The sequence below is a fragment of the Hirundo rustica genome, chromosome 5, assembly GCF_015227805.2.
Source record: "Hirundo rustica isolate bHirRus1 chromosome 5, bHirRus1.pri.v3, whole genome shotgun sequence".
NCBI classification, from domain to species: Eukaryota; Metazoa; Chordata; class Aves; order Passeriformes; family Hirundinidae; genus Hirundo; species Hirundo rustica.
In genome coordinates, this window is record NC_053454.1 from 54,665,988 (window position 1) to 54,690,047 (window position 24,060).

Below are 24,060 nucleotides of genomic sequence, written 5' to 3' on the forward strand. Positions count from 1 at the left end.
ACCATCCATGAGCCAGCTGTGCCCTGGTGGTCAAGAAGGCCGATGGTATCCGGGGTAAATTAGGAAGAGCATTGACAGCGGGTTGAGGGGGGTGATCCTGCCCCTCCACTCATCCTTGGTGAGGTGAATCTGGGGTGCTGTGTGCAGCTCTGGGCTCCTCAGGGCAAGGGAGACATGGAGCTCCTGGAGCGAGTCCAGTGGAAAGTGACAAAGATGATGAGGGGACTGGAAAATCTCTCTTAGGAGAAAAAACTGGTGCAGCTGAGCCAGTTTAGCCTGGATCAGAGAAGATTGAGTGGGACCATATCAATTTATGTGATTAACTGAAGGTACCCTATCAAAAGGACGGAACCAGATTCTTCTCAGTGGTGCCAAGCAATAAGACAAGAGGCAATGAGCAGAAACTGATGCTCAGGAGGTTTCACTTGAACAGGAGTGGGTTACAGAGCATGGGAGCAGGCTGCCCAGAGAGGTTCTGGCGTCTCTCTCACTGGAGATATTCAAGAACAATATGAACACAATCCAGAGCACAATGCTCTAAGGAAACCTGCCTGAGCAGGGAGGTAGGACCAGATGACTTCCAGTGGCCCCTTCCAGCCTTAAATCACAGGATCTCAGAATCAGCAAAGTGTTGACGAGTAGGAATCAAAAGACTCTGATTCAGAAATGTGGGACGACCAGTAAGGATATGCCTAAATATGGGTATATGTTTAAATACACTCCTGAAGCTAAGCCCAAACATTTGCACATAGAATCTGAGCTGATTAGTACCCATAACCATGTGAGATTTTTACTGAGCCCATAATAAGCCCCTCCTTAAAGCTGTGGCAAGCACACACACTTCTTATTCAAACAGTTAGGAAATTATTTTGATTCCAGAACTAATTAACTGGACTATATCTTAATCATTCCTGCTAGTATCATACAGACGTAAGCAAACCATCATATGATTCCCTACCAGCCTGATACATTTTCAATTTCAACATAACTAAATAATTGCAGTACCAATTAGTTAAAATGTAAGTAGGAAAAAACATTGGATGGAGACATCTTAATTTAAATATAATCCATTAAGTAAAAACTGCTATTCTAATTAGTGATAATGTAGCACAATTAGGAAATAAAATTTGATTGGTACATTGGAATTTAAACTTAATTAGTAACTGCTATCCTAATTAGTAAATGCAATACAGTTCAAGCAGCGTTTTCTGGGGGAGAAGTGCATGTACAGTAGAGATGATGGTGAGGAAGGAGGCATTGGGAGAGCTGAGGTGGGGTGTGTGGAGTCCAGGAGTTCAGCCAGTGTCAAGCCCAAAGTCCTGCTTCTGAACCAACACTGACCTCAGAGCAGAGGAGTTCGATCTCGATCAAAAAAGCTGATGTGAAGGATGGTTTGCTGTCACCTTCGGGCCATCTCTCCCTGCAGTTAATTACTTCCACTGCCCAGATGGAGTGTTTCACTTTGACACCTACAGTTTTCTGTTTCCATATCTGGACTAGTAAATTTTGATAAACTAGGGAAAAAAAGATATGGTAGTCAACAAAATTGAAGAGCTCAGCATTTTGAATTAGGAAAATGTCTAGCTGTCCTAGACATAAAGGAGCTATAAGACCATGGGTCTGCACTCCTGTAACAGGGAGGATATTGGTGGAAGGAGCTTGACACCTAGCAGGACCTACAGCCTTCTTGGAAAGATGTAATATTTCTTTCAGTGGGAGAGGGGAGGTGAAAAAAAGTTTCGGCTGTTGTGTCCATTGAACTCCCTATAATTTCAACCTCCTTTTTCTGAAAAATATTTCACCTAAGCCCCTTATTATGTACACATACTTAGAACCATTCTCCATTGTATTACTTTGCATTTATTGACACTGAATTCTGTCTGCTGTTTTATCAGCCAGTCACTTAATGTCATCAACATTTCAATGTCAAGTTTAGATTTGTGTTTCTGGACTGACATGAAAATATCAGGAAATTGTATTGCTTCCTAATCACTCCTTTTGCAGTCTCCTGTGACTATACAGAACGTACCAAGTCCTAGGAGCATTGTATAGACTGCCATTATCTCTTAATTATTTATCTTTTAAGAGAGGAAAAAAAAGTATTTGGAATAAATTAATTACAAACATTTAATACATAGGAACAAGATGTATAAATTACCTAACCTTTTCTCCCAACCGCTGGTATCTTTAAAAGACTGGTCAGAGAATCTCTGTCAAAAGATTTTAAAAATCTGGTATTCATTGGATTCTTGTTGTTAATACACACATTGCAGACAGCTTCAACAGATTTGTGTGGTAATGGTTTCTTTTTTAAAAAAACACATAATTTTGGGTTTTGGTTTTTTTTTTTTTTCTTCTTACTGGATCCATTTATCCAAATGCCTTCTCATTCCATTCTTAATTACAGTTTACACCAGATGCTCCAAGACTTCACTTCAAAAATATTTGTTATATTTACCACTTTCCATCCCTGTGGTACCAAGAGCTATTTAAAGAGTACATGAAAAGAACAGAGCTGGTAGGTCAACACTTTCATACTTACATTCCTTGATACCTCTTGTGTGAATATTAGTTATCTTTTGCAATTGGTTACTATTGTTCCTGCTAATTTACTTGGAAACCTTTTCTATCAGTAATTTAATTAGAGTTAGATTGTCAGAAAAGCATCCCAGAAAGAGATGCTGCAATATGACAAAGCTCCCTCACTTTACTCAAAATGATTTTTTTAATGCCTTTTTATTACATAGTCTGATCCTTTCCGGGTGCCCCTGACTGTGCCTCAATCATTTATTATCCCTGCAGTACTGACAGCAACATCCCTTTTTCTGATGTATGTAGGAGGTGCAAAGTGCATTTAGCAGGCTCAGCTCCACACCCACCCCCCTCTGCTCCCCTTTTTTCCCCGTGGCTCTTCTTCTTACGGTTCAGCATTAAACTTTCCAGAATTTGGGCATGTCTTTTTGTGTGTGTACATGAGTGTGGAAATTTCATTTCTAGCTTTCATTAGTGGCTTTTTTTACTGCACTGTTTGACTGTAATCCCTTTAATTTTTTATTTTTTTTTCCCTCATGGGTAACGCACAGTTACTCTGAGATTCTACTTACAGCATTTATGCTATAATCCAAGAATTTGACCCTTTTGACTGTTTCTTTTATGTATTTATTCCTGTCTGGCTTGCCTAGAGATGGCTATAGAGTAAGCTTTTTCATTCTTCCGCATTATTTTTTAATTCTCTCCTTTGAAGTTAAAAATGAAGCAGCACATTTTCTGTTCCTAAATGCAAAGGTGGAGAAGCAAAACACCATCATGCACCTGCCAAGTACAGTGTGGATGTTTTCCCCGCTCAATGTCTTCATAAATGGGTTACACAAATATCAATCAGGAATTTTATCAGGATGACTAGATTGGCTTTGAAGTGAGGGTAAGGACTACTTAACCATGAATGTTTTCCTGCAATGCTGTTTTTCTGCAATTTTACAAAATATATGAGGGCAATAAACACCAGGGGAGAAAGAAAAGCCTCTCATGCTGAGGGTTAAGGCTGGTACAAGAGCAAATACATTCACTTAAGTAATGAATAAATTAAGACCGTCAATTTAGAAGATGGCTCACGTCTGTCAATAATAGATTTCCAACCAGAAGAGTAAGTTAGGAAAATGGTAACTAGTTCTAATAGGAGGATTCTTAAATCCTTGGGTAAGATCACAAGACTCCCTTTCTGTGACAGCAAGGGCTTAATTTGCAACTGAAAAAGATCTTTCCTAGGTGGTTCAGGACATTTTTGTGCCCTTTAATTTTAGTGGATCCTCCCCTCTGAAACCTTTAGTTCTTGCTCCCCAGTTGTCTTAGAAGACAATTCAAGATCTGATTCCATTTTGGCAGTGACTTTGGCAGGAAAATGTCTGTCAGAAAAAATTCAAATATTTCTTTTGTTTGTATATAATCTCATTAAGTGTTCTGGACTCCTGAGTTATAAGACCAACCAACTTCCCCCTCTCCACCAAACTACTACTAATATAAATTTCCCATGTGTCTTACCCCCAACACTTTGGGTTTTTTTCGCCACGCCAAGCAGCTTTGGACCATTTAATCACCCCTCAGAGAAAGCTGTTCCATACTACTGATAATCCTTCTTGCCTTGCTTTGGAGGTTGCCCAGATCTGCTAGATCATTTTTGGGCTAGACAAACAAATTTCATGCAGCGCTCAAGATGTAAAAACACCATGTATTTAAACAGCAGCCTGGGGGCATTTTCTGTTCACTTTTCCTAATAATTTTTAGCATAACTACTAATGAGGACTGAGCAGATGTTGAAGCTCTAAAACCTCGTTTTTAATGGCAGCGGTCACTTTGGAGCCCACAACTACACGTGTGGAGTTTTGAAGTTTTTTTTACCCCATGCTATTGTTTCCAACGTGTTTTTCACATCCTGCAGAAAAAAAGGCTGTGAGTCACCCCAACTGGCAAATTGTCATCTGCAGCATATCAGTCCCTCCTGAATACAGACCAGAAGCCATTCACAGACAGACAGCTGCACCCACCCAGTGCTCCAGACAGCTTATCAACCCAGATTTGGGATATTTTCCTATTGCAGTACCCTCTCAGAATTCCATTCAAGAAAGTCATGCAAACATCTGTTTAATACCACTCTAGTTAGCTAAATGTTTAAGCACAAAGCTACCATTACACACCTAACAAATCCTTTTCTATTCAGCAGGATGTCTGCATTTGCTTGAATTTAGGTATAAACTTTGGCATTTTGCTGAGTGGAGATGCCTTCTTGAGCAAAACTTTTATCAAATTAATTAACCGAACAAATCAAGGAGATTTCCTAAATCCTGGGCTTTCACCTGCTGAAAATGGGTTGAGTGTGTGTATAGCTTAAGAAATAAACAGATGTGGGAGTTGTCCATCAGAATTATTTTTCTGCCAGCAAACACAAACACTGCCTTATTTGTCCTATATGTGAATTGAATTGTATTATTTGTGCCTCGCCTGAGTCAAGTGAGCAAGAGATGCTGACCAAGGGGAGGTCTGGGAGAGAAAGGCAGTAGCAGCAGCCCACCAGGCACACACATTGCCATTACCAAATCTGAATCAACATAAAACATCATAATTTCTCTTGAGAACGCCCCTCTGACCTTGGCTTACTGCCACAGGAGTCCCTTGAGGTGTGTGTACGTCCCATGAATCGTACTTAGGGTTTTTAAAAAATGTAATTATTGAGCTTAAGATTTCCTCTGATAAGTCAGTAATAAAGCCTGCAGTTCTGCCTGCCCTTTGGCTGGGAGAAGCGAGAGGCATTTAATCTGTCAGTGTGTGTTTTACCAGGGAAGCAATTCCTTCTGGTCTTATTGTACTGCCCAGGACATGGAAAACTGCGCTCTGATTTGGGACCTACTGTAGCTTGGAGCAGGGACAGAGGGTCTTCCTGCAGGATTTCTGAGTGTTGGCACCACGGTATATGGCAGCAGAAACAGAAAACACAAAAGCCTTACCAAAGGGGAAGGTGTTGCTGTCACTGGCAGCTGGAAGCCTGCATTGGGTTACATATGTGTATATTTGAACAAGCATCAATTGTTTTACCAGTTTTGCACAGTTATTTGTTATTTCCAAAATCCTCTCCAAACTCCTTTTTTTACTGTGCATTTTTATAGCCTCTAGTACAACGGGGTCTGAGCCCCTGACCGCAGCTCTGAGGAGAAAACCTCGATTCAAAGCCCTAATGGGCAGCCAGCAGGTCCCTGCCAAGCTGGTAATGCTTTTCTGCAGACTGCCTGGGAGAGCAAGGGCACAGGTAAGTGGGAGTAGGGGACTCGCTTAGAGTCACATCATGAACTAATGCTCGAGGGAGGAACATTACCTGCCTGCTCTGGGCTGTACAAATTGCATTTCTGCTCCATCTGCATGAGCAGAAATTAGAGTTTGCCTCATACAATGGACCTGAAATAAGCAGAGTGCTCACAGTGAAGGGCTTTTACCATTAGGCCCTAGTGGATAAGTAGTATTTGTTCCTAGAAAATGATGTCCATGCCCTCTAAATGCCCTTTACTGTAATACATTTTGATTAAGCATTCTGATGAATCCCCTGATGAAGAGTCAGACTGCCCTCATGCCACACTAAACACTGTGAACAGCTCAGCTAATTTCAGCTGTCAAAAAATTAACTACCTAGACACAGCAGTCACTGAGGTACACTGTGCTCAGGAGAGATTCAGGGCTCAGGCGAGCTTCATTTCCCTCAGAGCTACCTGCCTCACCACAGGAGAGGGTGATTCATTCTATCCTAAAATAGGTATGTAAACCAGGGATTTGCATCACGCTCTGGTGAGATGCTCTTCTCTCCTCCTCATCTCCTGATGACTCTCCTGGGAGCCCGATATTCAGCACTGACCAGCCCCGGGGCCAGTTGGCTGAAATAATTTAAGATAAGTGCCAAGCAATAAGCTTTTTCCCACCTCAAGTAGCCAACCATCTAAATTAAGGAGCAGATTTTCAGAAGAGAGGTTTGCAGCTGTCAGGTCTGCTTCTCTGTGCAAGACAAGAGCCATCCTTCCTTACAGACAGGGCTTGCAAGCAATTTTATTTCAGACAAGATTTTCTGCCCTCATCTCTGTCGAGCCACAGGGGGATGCTCCCATTTCAACATACAACCAAGTGTAGCTTTGGCATGTTCTGTGCAGAGTCTATTTGACATTTTAATTGATGCCATTTGTTAATTAAGAAGGATAAATGATGACAGGAAGAGAGGAGGAGATCTTATAAAGAATGAATAATAACCTTGTTCAAAAGCAGGTAATGAGACACTGGGTTAAAATTATGTAAGCACTTGCAAAAACGTCTAAATGTTTTTCAGAAATTAGGTGCTGCCCATCTTTTCCTTATCGCAGGCATGTCAGGGAGTGAAATTCATCAGCTACTTACAACACGCGCTCTTTACTGAGGGATTTTCTAGCAGAAAAAGCTGTGCATCCCTGAGTTAAGCAGCAGCTGGTCTCCTGCCACAGCGTGGACTGGAGCTCACCATTCCCTTTGTCTCTGCTTGCCATTACCACAGCTACCACCAAGGCACAGGACGAGGTCACACCTCTGCCAGGCTCACTCTGTCCAGACTGGGCTGGCCCCCAGTTTTGCACAGAGAGATTCCAGGCAGCAGCAATTTCCCCCAGCACTGAGGAAGAAAACAGTGGAGTTGGTAGCATGATGCTCAACACTGATCCCCTTTTCAGATGCACCAGCAGCTGTGTTTGGGGCTTGTTTTCCCTAAATGCTGTCTGTGTGTTATGCAAAGCCCTTTAACAGGGGAGAACAGAGCAGAGTCTGTTAGCCAGGAGAGAGGCTCTGCAGAAAAGCAGATCCAAAAGAGCCTTGGGTCTAGCTCCTTTTTGTGCAGATGCACGTTTAAACAGAGACAAAAGGAAAGACCAAGCAGAGGCTGGAGAGAGAGGAAAAGCAATTTTCATCGGCTGATGTAGGGAGTAGAGAGAAAGGCTGTCACATCCAAATTTCCAGTGTCAATCCCTGGAAACAGAAAACTCCCAAGCTTGGTGTTTTGAACTGAGAAGGGCTTTTGACATCTAGCAAGAGACAGATTTCATCTACACTTTCCTGCCCAGTTTGAAGTGGCATTTCTGTCTCCTGCTCCTCTGCCCACCCCAGCAGAAGCACTGATACCAATGTCAGCATCTGTGCAGAGTATACTGTAAGTCCCTATGTCTGACAGACTGATAAACCGGGAAAAGTGTACAGGTATGGGAGCTAATTACTACGGTCTGTAACAAGTGTATTGCGTGTGTCTCCTAGGATGAAAGGTGAGAGTGTTTACAGAGGGTTTCCATGTCCAGGAGCTCAGCAGCCAAGCCACAATTTTAGAGGAGCCATCAGAGCACCCAAAAGATGCTGAGACCCTATTCTGACTCTCCTACAGATTCTGGGTTACTTGAGCATGTCTCCTGCCTCATGTTCCCCAGCTCTCAGTTTGCTTCAGGGGGGTGAGAAGGGAGCAGTGAGCATTACAGCAACCTTGTCTGGACTCTGAGATGAGTACCAGCACTCAGACAGCAGCAGGGATTTCCACACAAAGGTACACTGCAAAATTGCTAGAAAAGTTCATTTTCAACTCCCATTTAAAAAAAAAAAAAAAAAAAAAAAAAAAACAACCTGTGAAAACTTTGGGGAGGTGATTAATACCAGCTCCAGACTGGTGCAGGCTGATTGTTTGAGGGTTTTTTCCTATTTGTTTTAGGTTGTTTACTCAAAGTACTCATTTGTTTACCTTGTTGTTTTCCACTCCTTGCATCTGTTCATTTGTTTAAGTATGAGCCTCTGTGTTTTCCACTTCTATTTCCTCTCATTACAGCAGAGCATCTGCTTAGCACTTAAAAAAATAAATCAAAAATAATCTTATACCACAGAGCAGAAAGTTTTCGTAAACTATGAGTGAAGAATGATTATTGTCTGCATAATCCCTTTTATTATTACTATTCATTTAGACTTCAGTTTGACAATAATCTGGATGACCTTGACAAATATTTTGGGAGGGAAAAATGTAGGAATCACAGCCTAAGAGAACATCTGAGAGTATCAGCCCTCCCTGAATATCAAGGAAATGACTATTGTCTTTCCCTCCCTCTGCCAGTCATTTTAAATCCAGTCTTGAGATTGGGATAGCCTGCAAACGTTGACATTTTTCCCTGCTAGCCAGAAATCCCAACAGAAGATGAACCTGGCTAGATGTGATTCAGCTGCAAAGCCTCTGCAGAAAGCTCAGATGGACATGTTTGTGCAGTGTGGCACAAGAAATGCAGCATCACTGTCACCTTCACCAGCCCCCCCAAACCTGGCCAAAACTCTCCTTTCTTCCTTTTCCAGCAGCTGCTGAGGGCTCTCAGAGTCCTGTGCACTGTTCCCTCCCTATAGGAGGGGAGCTGGGGAAAGCATCCTCACGCCCCTTTGCCTCCCTGCCTGCACAGGCAACCTCAGCCCTGCCTGGTTCTTCACCACGAGTAATGTCATTTGACCAAGTGACATTTGGAGGAGATTGTCTTGCTGATTAAAGGAAACATGCAGTATCTGTGGAAAAGATATCAAGAGCACATAAGGGGGCAACGTGAGGCTGAGTGTCCTCTTGCTGACTAACAGCTGCAGGCAAGAGTTATTCATTAAAGCAATCAAGTCACACAAAATTCCATGACAACGTTGAGGAGTTCTGCACGAGTGATTAAACCAAACAGCAGGTAGATGAGCCTCTGTCAGGTTTTCCAGCAACTGCCTGAATTGCTTCTAGGTTCAATTTTAGGTGTAAGAGGTGATCCTGTTACCAGCAACCCGTCATGAGAGACTCTGAGTTCCCTTTCCACATCTCTCCCTGGTGTTACTGCCATCCAGTGAATCTTTAAAAAAGCAAGCAAACAAACTGAAAACAACCCCAAAAATATCCCACACAGCAACACCATTTGGACACCACCACACTAGGAAACCTCAGCGTCGATGATGAAGTATTCAGATAAAAAGCACGTGGGTTGAGCTGAGGGTGGACCAAAACCCTGTGAATCAAAATAAACTCAGAGTGTGTTGCTGCCTGTTTATGCAAACATGTCTTTCTCCCCTCACCAGACAGAAGAAAAGGAAGAGTTTCTACAAAACAAGATAATGCTTGCTGCATAAAAGTACTGTTCTTCTAATTAGCAAAGATATTCATGGCAGTGAGTAGAAGAAAGCTTTTTACCTTGCTCTATTCTGCTATAAAGATGTGCTATCATTTAGAACATCACTTAATTAAATACTAGAAACGAGGACACTTTGGAATTGAATAACTCTTTTCTCCAATAATTTTTTCTAGTGTTCAAATATTGGTCAGAAATAAAACCCTAGCCTTGTCACAGTCATATGGTACTTAATTGGTTTTTTATTTAGCTCAGTATTAAAGCATGAACTTTGAGGAAAAAAATAATTTATTGCTCTCCAGTGTGGACAACTGGCAATAAGTGATTGTGTGGAAAGAAAGAAAACAACTCCAAATCTTTTTAAAGCCCGAGATCTGATCTTGGTATCATCTCTCATCTTTTACAAAACTCTAGCTTGACATGGGAAGTACATCTTTTCTCTGTTAACATTAAAAAGTAAACTGAAGGTAGGATTTTTCAAAGGCACTTGCTTCTTGCTGCTCTCTTGATTCCCATTGAAACCACTGGCAAAACTCTTTACTCCCTGCCCAGAGACCAGGGCATGCCAAGCACATCTGAGCACCCCACATACACAAAAATCAATAAATGCTTGTTCACATCACCTAGATTGTGTCAGGTCAATGATGTGGAGACCCAAAGGTCACTTTGACCAGCCAAATCCACTGGGGGGGGGACTCCTCCCTTCGAGTTGCCCCTTTAGCTCCACAGCACAGCTCTTCTCACCGTGCTCTTTTTTGGGGGAAGCAGGAAAGATCCTGCTGGTGCTGCCTTTTCCTTTCAGTTTTGCTCCAATGTAGACAGTTATGGGAGAGGATGACCAGGATTCCCCATGGCAGGAGAAGGGAGTGGTGGGATTAGTTTGGCCTGTGACAGTGCACAGGGCAACACCAACCTCCGTGCCAGGGCTGGGCAGAGCTACCTGGGGCCACACTGGGAGTCAGTTCCAGGAGTTGGCAGGGCATTTGGGGGCTGCACTTATTTTAGACAGCAGGCATAGGCACAAACTGGATCAGCTGAAAAGTGATAACAAGACTTGTATTGACACCAGGAACAGAGGGCTTAATACAGGCAATAAAGGACAAAGCTCATCTCAGGCATCCAGGGAAGGTTGATTTTATAGAGCAGCTGTCCCCACTCTCCCCTTGTAACTGTTTTACACAGATCTGTCACAGAGATGCTGGTCCCCATCCCTGCTCCTACATCAGTGATGCCCTGCCAGGCAAGGGTGACTGAAGGGCAGTCACATGTGTGAGACTCTATTAACTGGAAAAAACCCTGACAGCACATACCTCTACCAATGCGCTCTTAGGAGAAAGGCAGCTTGATCGGGATTTTGGCCCAGTGCTAAAACCAGGCTAGCAAAGACAAGGCAAGTCACAATTTCTGCACCCCTGTGGATCACTGTGATCATTAAAAACTACAGACTACTTTGCTTTATTTGGCTGGTTATCATACAGTAGCTAGCGTGGACTGGGGACAGCACTCTTCCTGGTGAGAGGAAGTCAGGGAAGAAACAGGGATCAAAAAGATGCTGCAGAATCAGTGGAGAGTTACACACAAGGAGACTGCAGTCTCTTCATTAGCACCAAATAAGAGCAGTTTTGAAACACATGAAACACTTTGCTGCACCATCTGTTTTGTCCAGCTAAATTCTCACATTAATCATCTTTATTCCTTTTGAGTAATTCCCTTATGGGAAATCTACTGAGCATGTTTAAACTTATTAAAACTATCACAGTTTATTAAGAGCCCATACCCAGTGTCTTCTGCCTTACACACCTGATGAAGGGGAGAGAAAAACAGCTGTAATCACAAAATGGTTTCTCTCGTCTCTGTGCCTCCCTGTGTTATTCATGGCAGTAGTGGGTGTTGTTTGCAGTGACATATCTTGCATGCCCACTGCAGTGTGCCAAGCACCATGTTTCTCCAGAAGCCATGTGCCAAAACTTTTGGAGGAGAGGCAGATGTGGTTACATCTGGTTTAAAGAGGAAAGCTCTCACCTGCTCTCCTCTAAGCTAAAGTACATAAGCCTGTTCCTAATTTTTAACACAGACAGGTTTACCAGCCAGCCTAGGTAGACATCAGCCACTTGATCACAACTGGATCACATCTCCCAAGACAGCAAAAAAAAAATTTTTCCCTTCATTACTCTGTGCAGGTAACCAAAGAACAAGGCTGACATCATGAGAAATCAGGGAATATTTGGTATATGGCAGAACTGTGTATTCCAGAGGTCGTCAAGATGCTCATCTCTGATAGGACAAGGAAATAATGAAATGGTTTCCACTAAGTTTCTGTTACAGCTGCATCAAAAAACAGGGAAATTTTAATGACAGAAGAGTAAATAATTTTTCTGGTGTGAATCATCACACCATCTCAGTATCCACACTTATATTAGGAATACCAACATATTTTCCTCTTATCAGTAATGGAAATTACTTAATGTGTATAAAGGGCTGTCAAGCCATGGCCAAAGACTGAGCAAGACTGCAGAATCCAAGCCTGGGGCCCCTTCTCTTAAGCCTGTCAAATCCCTAAGTGCTGTCAGAGGAGGAGCTGTGCTATCCCATCAGTCACACTGGCAAGACAAATCCGTCTCACAGGGACAATAACCGCTGCACCACACCTTGGCTGGAGCAGGGGCTCTGCAGGGGCATGGCTCTTTCTGCCCACTTTGCACCAAGACCAGTAACCTCTGTGAGCTGCCACGTCGCAAGTCCCCAGCTTTTGTCCTCCGGCAGCCCCGAGCTCTTTCGCCTCATGCACACTTTAGTAAAGCTATCTCGCCTTGGTTTGCATGGCACAGAGAAATAGGAAACTTGAACATAGCCAGTTTTTTTTCCAGCCAAAAGCAAGCACAGAGGCAATTATCCCTGCAAAACTCCCTTTGCAAGCTTAATACACACCATCCAGGCAACCTCTTTAATCTGTACTGGCTAGCGACTCCCCGCTGAATAAGCTTACTTCTCCCTCAGGGGGTTGCCAGCCTAACTCAACTCATGTGCCTAAACTGGCAAAACCCACTGAAGTGTAAACAGTCCATCCAAGGCGTTCAGAGACCCATTCCCGGGTAATTGGCTTCCATAATGACGCATACACACGCAAACACAAAACACAGGAAAGCTTCCCCTCAGGTTTGCTCAGGGTACATACAGCTTTTCACATGTGATGAAAAATAAAGAGCTTGTCCTTTTATCCCCCTGCCCATGAATCAATCAGGTAAGGAAAAAGGGGGATCTGGATGAGTGCCATGGGCTAAAGGATAAAAATCCCATGGGCACACACAGAGAGCAGGGATATGCAGAACTGCCATATGGAGAGTAAACCAGCTGTAGTGACCTTCTCGGGCTTTATCAAGTATTCATGGGAAGCAGGCTCATGGGGATACAAAACTAATAATAATGAACCCACCAGCATCCTGGCATGTTCTGGTTCTCCCTTCTGGCAGCGTTGCCATCCTGTTTGCGTGCCAGATGCCTGTCAGCCTGGTGGCCTTCAGCCCTTTGCTATTACTTGGAGCTAAAGCAAAGGAGGGTGCAGCTGTGTAGAGGATTTCTTTGCAACCCAGGTATTTTAAACAGAAAAGAGTCAGGCCTTCAGGGAGACCTGGCAGTCCATGGACTCCACTAGTTTACAAGGTGAAGACTACCACCTTCCAACACCAGTGTCAAGTTTTATACTCTTGTGCCTTCAACGCAGACCTTGGGGTTTTTTTCCAGCCTCTGAGGAACGTGGTCATTAGGCACTTTCTGGAGATCAGGGATGGCATATGTTACCAAGCCAGTGACCTCAGACATGAAAGGAATCATCTTATTAGAAGCTGGCCGTTCAGCCATAGCAAATTATATTACTTGAAGGATTTCAGCCTTGAATTTTCATTTTGCAATATATTTCAAAAGGAAAAACGGGACCTCCTAAATAGATAGCTGGAGGAATGAACTATGCAAGATGGGATGATTTTTCTAAAGGACAATTTAAAAGCAACACAAATACACTGAGTGGAAACAATCCAAATTATGTTGATGTGACTACTTAAGAAAGATAAATGCAGGCAAGTCTTTGCATGATCAGTGCTTTCAGTTTTAATCTCTCAGGAGTAAAGAAAAAAAAAAAGGCAATGTTATCATTTCTTGAAAGACAGTGTCAGTATCTAGATTTTGGTATTCTTTGCTTCTCTTTGAACTGTTTTTTTCTCTCTCCTACATACTTCAGATCTCAAAAAAGTTATTTTAAAATAACAGATGCAATTGCCTAGAGATGAGATAGAAAGGAGACAAAGAAGACCTGTATAAAGACTGAGGGCAAGAATGGCTGGACAGCCTCTATAAAAATGACCTGGTCACTGATAAAAACAGAATTGGAGGTTTTTGAGGGCTTCTATGTTGCAGAAAGCAACTTAGGTCAATTGCAGTAACTATCTGAAGGTGAATATTACAGCCATTTCAAAGAGGTTTTGTAAGCTCAGAAAATATTTACACCTATGTATGGGTAGAGACAAAGCCTTCTGGAGCTGCCAGCCCTCCAGCCTTGCCCCACTGGGCAGCACGGGTTTTCCAGGGTGAACAAACCACTCTACCACAGAGCTGCTGCTTTGATTTTTTGCCCCTCTACTTTCAAATGACTCCCGTATCTCTCACTTTCTCAGGCTATAAAGTGCCCCTGTGATAAGTTAAACAGTGGCGCTGTTTAACACTGAGATCTATACCTTGTGCTGGGGTGGCTGGGGGCAGGGTGAATATTTATCATGGGATAAGCTGCATTTCTCCTGTACTTTTAAGCACCTCCCTCATGCTTAGCCCATTAATCCAATAAATATGGACAGACCTATATTCCAGGCACCTGAACAGGTCCTGTTGCTAATAAAAAACACAAACAAAATAAAGAAACAGGGTTAAAAGCAGATTATTTTTCGTTTGCCCACATGTGAAATTACTTCAAAAAAACCACATTCATTTGTGTTTTGTTGCTGAACAAATTGCTATTAGAGTGCTGGGAAATGCTGAGTGAAGAAGGCGGAAGAGGAGGCAAAACAAAACTCAGCCCTTCAACTATCTGGGGGGAAAAGCAAAGAGAAGATGGTAGGAATGGATGGAGATCTGTGAGGTTCCAGGGATGACTGGGAAGATGAGGGCAAGGCGGCAGCTGTACATAAGCAGCAGTGCAATAACATGTTATTGATCATGACACAATTTTAACCCTCAAGGTGTTTTGCTCTTACTCATTACACACAAGAGTTTTCCCTCATGAGCAGGCACAGGCACTCAGGCACAGGTCTACATCCCAACTCAAGACCGGCATCCAGAAGCCTTTGGACTGGCACACCAGCTGTTATAACAACATCATGCTATATAATTCCTTATTCTGTCCAAACCAGCTCCCCTTTCCCTGCACCAGGGGCTCCTAAGCACAGAGTTGTAGCCCATCTGACCCACGGGAACACGACACACTTCAGCTTTAATTCAATCCAACCTTTCCGCTTGCTTTGGTGTTCTTTGCTCAATGTCACAGCAAGAGCAGCTTCCTGATTACCTTGCTACATGTTTATAATTAATTTCTCTCAGGAGGATTACAGCCAATATTATTACCAAACGCATTTCCTAAGTATTGAAGCAGGATTGGTTCCAAAAAATACATGTGATTTATTTTCTCCCTAGGGAGCAGACATTTGTAAGTAGCAGATTACTGACATGCCACAACCAGAAAGCAAAACATAATAGCAATTAATACAGCATTGTGAAGGAAAGCCTGCCTGCCGCAGAGACCTCTCAACGGCAGCAAGCTGACAGCGCCCGTGTCACAAAATCTGCCACAGGACTCAAAATACCAAGAAAGATTAGGAATAAGAGTGTGGGATTTAAACTCCTTGCAGCAGAGATTTTCCTTTTATTCTGCTTTTGAGCAGCACTGGGCAGGCAGAGGTCCTGCCCTACAATGGGTGCTACGAGCTTCAGCACCAGGGATGAGGGGTAACACACACCCATACTAAACACATACTAAAGCACCATGGGTGTTTCAGAGGAATCGAGGCCTTTTAATAGGATAGCTTTCAGAATAAATTTCAATTTTTTTCCTTTTTTAAGCCTTCTATTTTTTCTTTTTTCAGAGAGAAAAAGAAGAGAAATATTTTTCTATTTTTCTTAAAAATTCATGAAGTTCCCCTTCTCCCCCTGCTTTCCATACTCCTTTGCTTAAAATTCCCTCAAATGTTGACATAGTAACTTCAGCTGAGATTGTCCTTAGGCAAAAGTAGCTTTTCCTAGGAAAATTGGCTTCTGGAGAATATACCTTTGACTGGCCCTGAAGTAATAAAACAAGCGGCCATGGCAAGATTTTAAATCACAACTCTCTTAACACAAATCATAGGAAAATGTGTCATGGTCCTACTCAGTTCAATGGCCATTTAGCCCTATGCTTCCCTGATGAGCCACTCTGTGAAAGGGGTAGAGGGGTCTTGCTTAATCATAAAAACACTTACTGCCTTGCCAGCCCGAGCCACAGGTGCTTGCCAGAGGCATCTCTGCACGCTCAGGGAGAACCACAGCAGCACTGCAAAGCTTCAGCTCACCTGGCCTCGCAGCCAGGTGTCCCCTTCAGCACAGCTCCAGGTCACGTCCCAGGCACTTTGGTGAGGGTCCTCCAGGAACCAGCTCGTGCACAGCTCATCTCCTCCCCCAGGGCTGCCTTCATGCACAGGCAAGGTGCCTGTGGCTGATTTGGTGAACCTGAGCCCTGTAACTCTCCAGCCTCTCTCCCTCATTAGCTCCAAAGACAACACAAGGACGGTGACAGAGCGTGGGGGCAAAACAGCCAGTCTGAAAGCCAGAGCTGCAAAAAGCCACGTTAAAGAGAGGGCTGGCAAGCCCCTGCTTGTGGGTGATTTGAAAATCAATTTCTAATTGCTCCTGCAGGTGTGACCTCAATTGTTTCCCAGACAAAATCTTGAGATCTCTTGCAAGAAAACTGCTTTCAATGAAAAATTACCAGTGAAGATTTTCAGCTTTTCCCAGCAACACATGGCCAGCAGGGCTGAAAAGGAATAAAGAGGATCTGCCAGAGGATGGGAAGATCCCTCCATCCCTCCCTAATTTATTCTCCCACCTGTAAAAAGAGCACTAAAACTTCACTATGTGAAGAGGGTAGTTTGCAAATGTTGGTAAAACATTTTGCAAGCCACAGAAAGGAGAATCAAATTTTTAGAAGTGTGATTTTCTCTGTTCCATCGTAGCTTTTACAATTATTTCTATGGACAAACATGGGGCTGATGAAAATTGGGACTGTACTTGTAGAAATTCTGGACATCGTTGATGGTGGACATTTTTTCACAGATATCCCAGTTATTGCAGCATGAAAACTTTCACCTAAAGAAAATGTTTCTGCCTGTGAAAATAACTTTCTGAATCCTGAAATAACAATTATAATAGGTATAGAAACTTTCCACCTATGCTTTCCAGCATAATGACCTACAAGATTTTTAGAACCTAATTAATAATGTTAAAATGTCAACAGCCTTAGTCTTTTCACTACCTGATGCAGAGTATCTCAGGGCTGGGTGCTGGCAGCCTGTGGTTGCCACAGCTGCCTTTGATGAGCCATGAATTTGAAAGGATGGCATGCTACAATTAACTCTGTGGGTCTGGACTATGAAAAAACTGCTGGGATGACAGGAAAAAGTGAACTCTTCACCTCCAAATTATACTAGCGGGACTGATTATGGTAATGCCAGTTTAAAAATACAACAGCAAGCTTGCTCTTCCCCTTTCCTGACTCAAAAGTCCACTTTGCTTCACAGTGTCTTTATTTTGATAGCAATGAACTTGGAGCCTGGCTCTCAGCCAGGTTTGTGAGCTTTTCCTAGTTTGTTGTTTTTTTTTTTTTTTTTAAAGTCAACTTCACTCAGTAATGACAGTAGATCCTTGATATGTCCATGACAAAACCCCAGTTTTTTTTATACAGTACTGACTACCATCAAATTATGGCTATTTAACCTGGCTTTTGGTCTTAACCCTTAGAGGTGGGAATACACCACTGTGTTAAAGTCTGGTTCTTCATCATCTTCTCCCATTTCCTTTAAATTTGGGATAGTGGCTCAGGTGGACCTAGGGTCTCATCCTCTTGGACTATTCTTGATTCTTCCACTTTTCAAGACATACAGGACAAAAGTCACTGGATTTTGATTTGGCTTGTAACATTTTTCCAAATGCCTCAAATTTTGCCTTATCTTTTTCTTAGTTTAACCAACTAAGAAGATTTTCCAGTTTGGGATGTCTTGGGTTATGGTACAGGCGTGTGTTCACATGGTACTACGTGGCAGTGCCCGCAGCTTCTTGGAAATGTACAAATGCAAGTGCTTCCCAGTGTAATCTGCAAAGTAGGGAGAACTTGAAATCCTTAAGGACAAACTAAAAAGAAACAGATTTGTTAATAACTTGACTGCTTGCCTGAAAGCCTTAGAAAGATTAATTTTTCTGGTTTTTGTGAAGGCAGAGCAGGGAGGTTTTGCTTGCTTCCCCAGCACTGTAACCCTGAATGTCTCACAGCAGCAACAGCAGAGTTTTATATTGAAATCTGAAGTCATGAATAGCTGATGTTTAAAACAGCAAGTTGCTCCTCCTGGAATGAGGAAAACAGGGCAAAGTTTCAAAAATAACATGTTTTGGGTTGTCTAAATTATCAGTCTTTGACATCAACATTTTGGAACTGTATATTTGAGTTTCCTTCCTACAGTGTAAAAGCAGCCCCCTGGCTAGCAGGACCCCTAAAGCTTTGGGTCTTCCTACCTCTAGTCTGAACTTGTATCATTCCTAAAAGGCTTCAGAAACATATGAAATCATTAGGGAGAGGTAGGTTTTTAAAGGATATCTCTGGTGGATATGACTGCAGGTCTCTGCCCTCCGAGAGGTAAAGCTATTTTTGCAGTGTGTTCCTCTGACTTAGGTTCATTATTCCCATGGTTTGTTTTTGGTTTTTTGGGGTTTTCTTTCACCCTCTGGCAAATAGTTACAAGGACGGGAGAATGACACATGTTCTGTGGGTATCTCTGAGAGACACCTGCATTCTTTTTGTCATAGGCTGACCTCATTAATCCTTGTAAACACCCAGCTTATTCCCTCATTTATAAGTGAAGGCCCATGTCCCTGTGTATTCTCCAGAGATAAATATTATTTTATTAATTTCCAGTCTATTTTACATACTGATACCTAAAACATTCTAATTAGTCTCGGCTTTAATAAGGAAATGAGTGAAAACTCAGCACATTAAGACAAATGAAGCTGGATCAGTTGCAATCTACATCAAGCATGTACGCTACCCCATATAGACCCATCTAATAATCATAATTGGCTAATCTGATTGAGTCCAATTATTTTAAATACTCCTGGCAATCAATAGAGATTCATCCCTATAAACCTGTTTGACCCCTTTCCTCAGTGAGGCAGGATTACACACATAACAGTCCTCTATTAACCTTTGACAGAGGCAGGAATTAGTGATCAAGTCTGACATACAAGTGGTGGAAAGTTGCCAAGCAGTCTCAAAATCATCCATCTTCAGAAGGAACCCAACACTGTGGCCTTCCAAGAGAATAGAAATTCACCTCACAAGGTGGACACTAAAAGATAAGAGAGGCTTCACTGATCTTTCATTTCTTCCTACTGCACCATTGTTAATTGCAAATGGTAAGAGGAGGAGTATTCAAAGTAAGCAAAGCTTTTCAATATTAACCTCAATAAGTGAATTAAACAGCAATACTTTGCATAAAATTAGAGATCACTAATGGGTCAAGAAGTGCAATTCATTCTTGCTCTGGGCAATCTCTCATGATAGACCTCTGCAACTTACTGCAGGCCTGGTAATTGCAGCCTGTTACTGCAATAATCAGAGTCTGACCTCAGGGATGAGCCATAGTGAAATCTTGGGACAAGCCACACCAAAATCCTTCTTGGATTTCAGTGGCATCAAGGCAGCAGCCTCCACCAACAGTTCCATCCTTTGAAACATCCCAGCCAACAATTCATCCTATGCTCTTGAATAAGACTAAGTCATTTAAATTGCTTCTAGAAGAGCAAGGGGTTAAATCCATCCCAAGGCTATCCTGTTGAAATAATGATAAATCTGGAGCAGTGTTAATTAACAACTGTGAGAGATTCTTTTCCTATTAGCAGTAAAAACCCCATGACTATCCACAGGCAGCTGTATTTCAGCAGTAAAGGTGTAATTGATATTGAAAATTTCCAGTTAGCTTCTGAATCTCTTAGGCTTTGCAAAGCTCAAGGGAGAGAGTAATTCTCTTTCTACAGGGGAAGGCATCAAGAGCAGCTGTGCAGAGGTCAATGAAATAAAACTAGTGGAGAAACACACACAAAGCCCAGAGTAGTAAATATAATCTTATTCCCTATCCCTGTGCAACTCGGTTTTTCATCATGGGGAATTTGTCATACCTGATTCAAAGGTCCAGTGATGCCAATAAAACAGCCTTAACAGAAACCAATGTCTCATGCTTTGGAAAAAAACCAGAAACACCCAGAACCTGTGAAAGTACTCAAAAAAACCCCCCACCAACCTCTAATTCTTGAGAAAAAGAGAAAGAACATACCTGGCAAAAGTATATTGCAATGTAGGAAAATTCCCTCATAGTCTCTCCCACATTCGCTGTGCTGAGCACTGACTCACCCAGGTTCTCAGAGGGCTGTTGCAGAGCCCAGACCTGGGTGCAGTGTGAAGAAAGGGGTGCATGCCTGGCCTCAGCAGAAGGGAAGCTCTAATAAATGGTATTGAAAACAGCTGGAGCTGCCAAAGCAGTGCCTGTAACAGCTGAAGGCTTCTGCTGGTGCCTCTTCTCTGTATGGCCATGAGGGAGGCAAAGGAAGAACTGGAAGGTTTTTCTAATTAGGTTGGTGATGACACCTGTAGAAGGACTTCAGTGACACACATGGGGCAAGTCTGCACTGATTTTGTGCTTGGTCGGGCTGTCAGAGGTGAGAACCAGCTGCAATGTACATTTTCATGAGCTTTACATTTTGATGGTACCTGTGAACTGGCATGTTATGGCACTGAGCCAATTCTGCGAGGCAAAACCATAGAAATATTAGCCTCTAAGGTTAAAAAAAAAAGAAAAAAAAAAAAAAAAAAAGAAAAAAAAATTAACAGCATCAACCTCACATTTGAGTGCATACTTTAATATTTGGGTTGAGCTGTGAACAGCAGATGAACAGTAACTTGATCCAAATTATTTTCTTCATCTTGCACAGATTAGATCCTTACAGTTCTGCCCTAAAGCCAGCTTGATAGCTCACATACTTGTTGATGTGCAGTGAGCTTGCTCTGTCCTTTCCGGTGCCCTAACCAAGCCTGACAGCTTTTAATATTTATCCTCACATCACCCCGTAAAGTAAAGGAAAGCTATTACTCCTTCCTTGTGCAGGTGAGAAATTCATACAAAAAAAAGACCAAACCCCAGAAATAAGAGATAAAAGGGTAGGCCATCAAGTATTTTTAAATTGATGTGAGTTAGACACCTAAATAACTGGGTAAATTTGGACATTAGGGAGTCATTTACTGTCAGGCAGTAATTTCTACTAGTTTAGAGATTTGAAGCCTTCCTCCCCACTTGCTCTCTTTTTTTTTTTTTTTAATCCTGCGGTCCTGGATTTGGTTCGTTCCTTGTGTTCTAAGAGCCAAATTATGGGTCCTTCAGCCCACGGCCAACACCCCCACTTCTCTCTGCTGCTTGCAGCAATGAGCCTACAAAGAGCGCGCTGCTGTGTTTTAATGATGTTGAACTACTGGAGCAATTGTCTGGGACCATGGGAGTTCTGGGATACCCTGGACTAGTTCCTGCCATTTCCAAGCCATCCAGCAAAAGGAACCATAATAAATCACTGCAGACTAGGGAAATGCTAGACTTTTTCTCTGTGCAAACACAAGGGATTTAGAGGTGCTCCATTTCACTTTTTAATTCTGTGGATATTTTGCTTCCTTAATGCTGTTTAAAGCATGCAACACTGTGATTTAAGTATGCACACTTGTGCTTGCAGACCCTTGCAATAAAACTGATGGTGCCCCCAAAAAACATAATCTAAAAGTTTATTTCCAGCAGTACTTTAAAAGGAAGATAGCAGGGAAATAATTCTAGAATTCTGCTGTGAAATTATTACATGTTTTATATCTTTTGTCTTCCTCTGACACTGATCTTGTGGGGTTCTCTACTATTGTGTGGCATGAATATTGCAGGCATCATTTCTCTCCAGCTCCAGTCATCTAGATCTTACAATCTGCAAGACAGTGGTCACTCACATTTGAGATGGTCACAGAGGTATCCTTGCTGATGTTCAGAGAATGTGTTGTTCACTACAGCAAGCTCTGCAGGAAATCAAAGAGCTGCTTTACATCCACCTGTCTAGTGTTGTTTTGTGTATATGACTAAATCCCCTATTAACTTCTTATCTCCAGTGTCCCAGTTTCATCTCCCCCTATTAAATTGTCTCCCTGCCAGTCAGTTATGATTTCAGAAAAGTCTTTCAGAATGGTGTTTTTTCCTTTGGAAATCAATCCTCTCACAACAGATCAAGTGAGGAAAGCAGGCACAGGATAGTGGGAAGTCTCAAGGGAAAAGGAACTGAAAGAACATGTTAAAAAGAAGTTGCTTATGAAATTCATTCATTTCATACCTGGCTGCTTCTCTTCCAATAAATAATAGCACTATGCCAGAGACAGAAAAAGTTCTTATTAGATATCTTGGCTCTTCAAAACATAAAACCTGCATAGCATAGACATGATTCATAAAGGGCTTTAAGACAACACAAACACCTTGGCACAATGGGATGCTTGGCAACGTGGTTGGAAGCATGTGCAGAAATCATGAAAAAAGCACATAATGGAAGTTTCCCAAAACTGTGTGTCCCTACCTCTAAAGTGGATAATAAATCCCTTCTGCAAGATCTGTGCTCCTCCCTCCCTGTTTGCACTCTCTCCTCCAGTGCCTCTCCTGGAAAGGACAGCGATTCATTGTGTGTGGGCAAGACCAAAGGTGCCTCAGGAAACTGTTCTTTCACACACACACACTTGTCGTGTTTTCTCTCTCCCAGTGCTGCACATTTGGTTGCATTCTGCAGCTTCCAAGAACTTCAGAGGGAAAGGCCCAGTACCTCATCCTTCTAAATAATATAGAATTTTTATTTAAGGTCTTTTGCTTTCAAATACTTTGTTTTTTCCTTGTGTTGCATCCCTCATCCTAGCACCAAACTGGTAAATTCTTTTCCAGCTCATACAAGCAGTCAGATTCAAGTACTGGGCAGCAATGTCCTAGGAAGTCTCAGGATGTACACTCATTATTATATCGTTTTTTTCAGCCTGTGGCTCTGTGCAACTCCAAACAGGGTGTCCCAAGTGGTCTAGGACTTTTCACATACAATTAATCTCCCCATCCATTTTTAAGGACTTTCCTCCTCCTCCTCTTAGTCTTTATGTGTGTGTCTATACATGGACAATGACTGATGGGACTCACTCCTGATTTGCATTGGTGTAAGGGAACAGAAAATCAGGCCCAAAATTCAGTAGGTGCTTTGGGCTCTTCTGACAGGTACTAAGTGCGCAGCAATTTTATCAGTGAGCCAGTTACACACCTTTAACCAGCCTTCCACTAAGTGGTTGTTTCAGTCTGTTTTGACCCATGAAAAAATGTCATATAATTAGGAAAATGATCAACTGAAGTGCGGGCACAGGTGTCTCTGCTTGTTATTCACCCATACTGCCTGATATTTAGATGGGAAACAGAAGATGTGTGTGTGTGTGTGTGTTGCAGCCTGCAACAGCCCCAGCATCATCATGGAGGAAAATGCTCTTCTCAGGAACAACACACAGAGGTGGGTTGGTCCCACCCTCTGCAGAGCCTTTTCTTCCTCTCTTAGGGATCCAAAGCCCCAAGGAAGGCACCTTCACTTCTCTCCTTGCATTTCACACTGGAGATAAATCAGACCAGAGTAATCTTTCCTGCACATTGAAAAACAGTGTCGCGGGTCTTTTCTAGTATGTGCCCATGGCATTCCAGGGATTGCACCAGGGCAATGGGCCTGTGGCATGCCTACAGCATCCTGCCCATGCTGAAATCCATCCTGCAGTTACACTCTGCCTGCTGCCTTGGCCCACCTCACTTGGGAATAACTGATCACTCTGCTCACAGGACTGGAGAAATGCTTCTGGAGTTCCTCCTGCACCCAGAAGGATGGGTTCTCAGAGCTGGGAGCAATCCTCTATGATAACTAGTGTAACAAAAAACAAACTAATTTTAATCAAACTGTATTAACTACACCAGGGAGCTGCTTGGAGCATATGACTTCTGACCCACAGAGTCTCACCAGTCTCTTCCTGCTTCCTTCT

The 24,060-nt window shown here is 42.6% G+C and overlaps 1 long non-coding RNA gene across 3 annotated transcripts in view; it reads right to left on the minus strand.

Moving 5' to 3' along the window:
* LOC120752982 (uncharacterized) overlaps positions 1-20,411 on the minus strand; it is a 38,413-nt gene extending 18,002 nt beyond the window's left edge. For all 3 annotated transcript variants that reach the window (XR_005700907.2, XR_009207862.1, XR_005700908.2), the window contains exon 1: positions 20,279-20,411. This is a non-coding gene — a long non-coding RNA (uncharacterized LOC120752982). The remainder of the gene's footprint in view (positions 1-20,278) is intronic.
* Between the last annotated feature and the right edge of the window lie 3,649 nt (positions 20,412-24,060).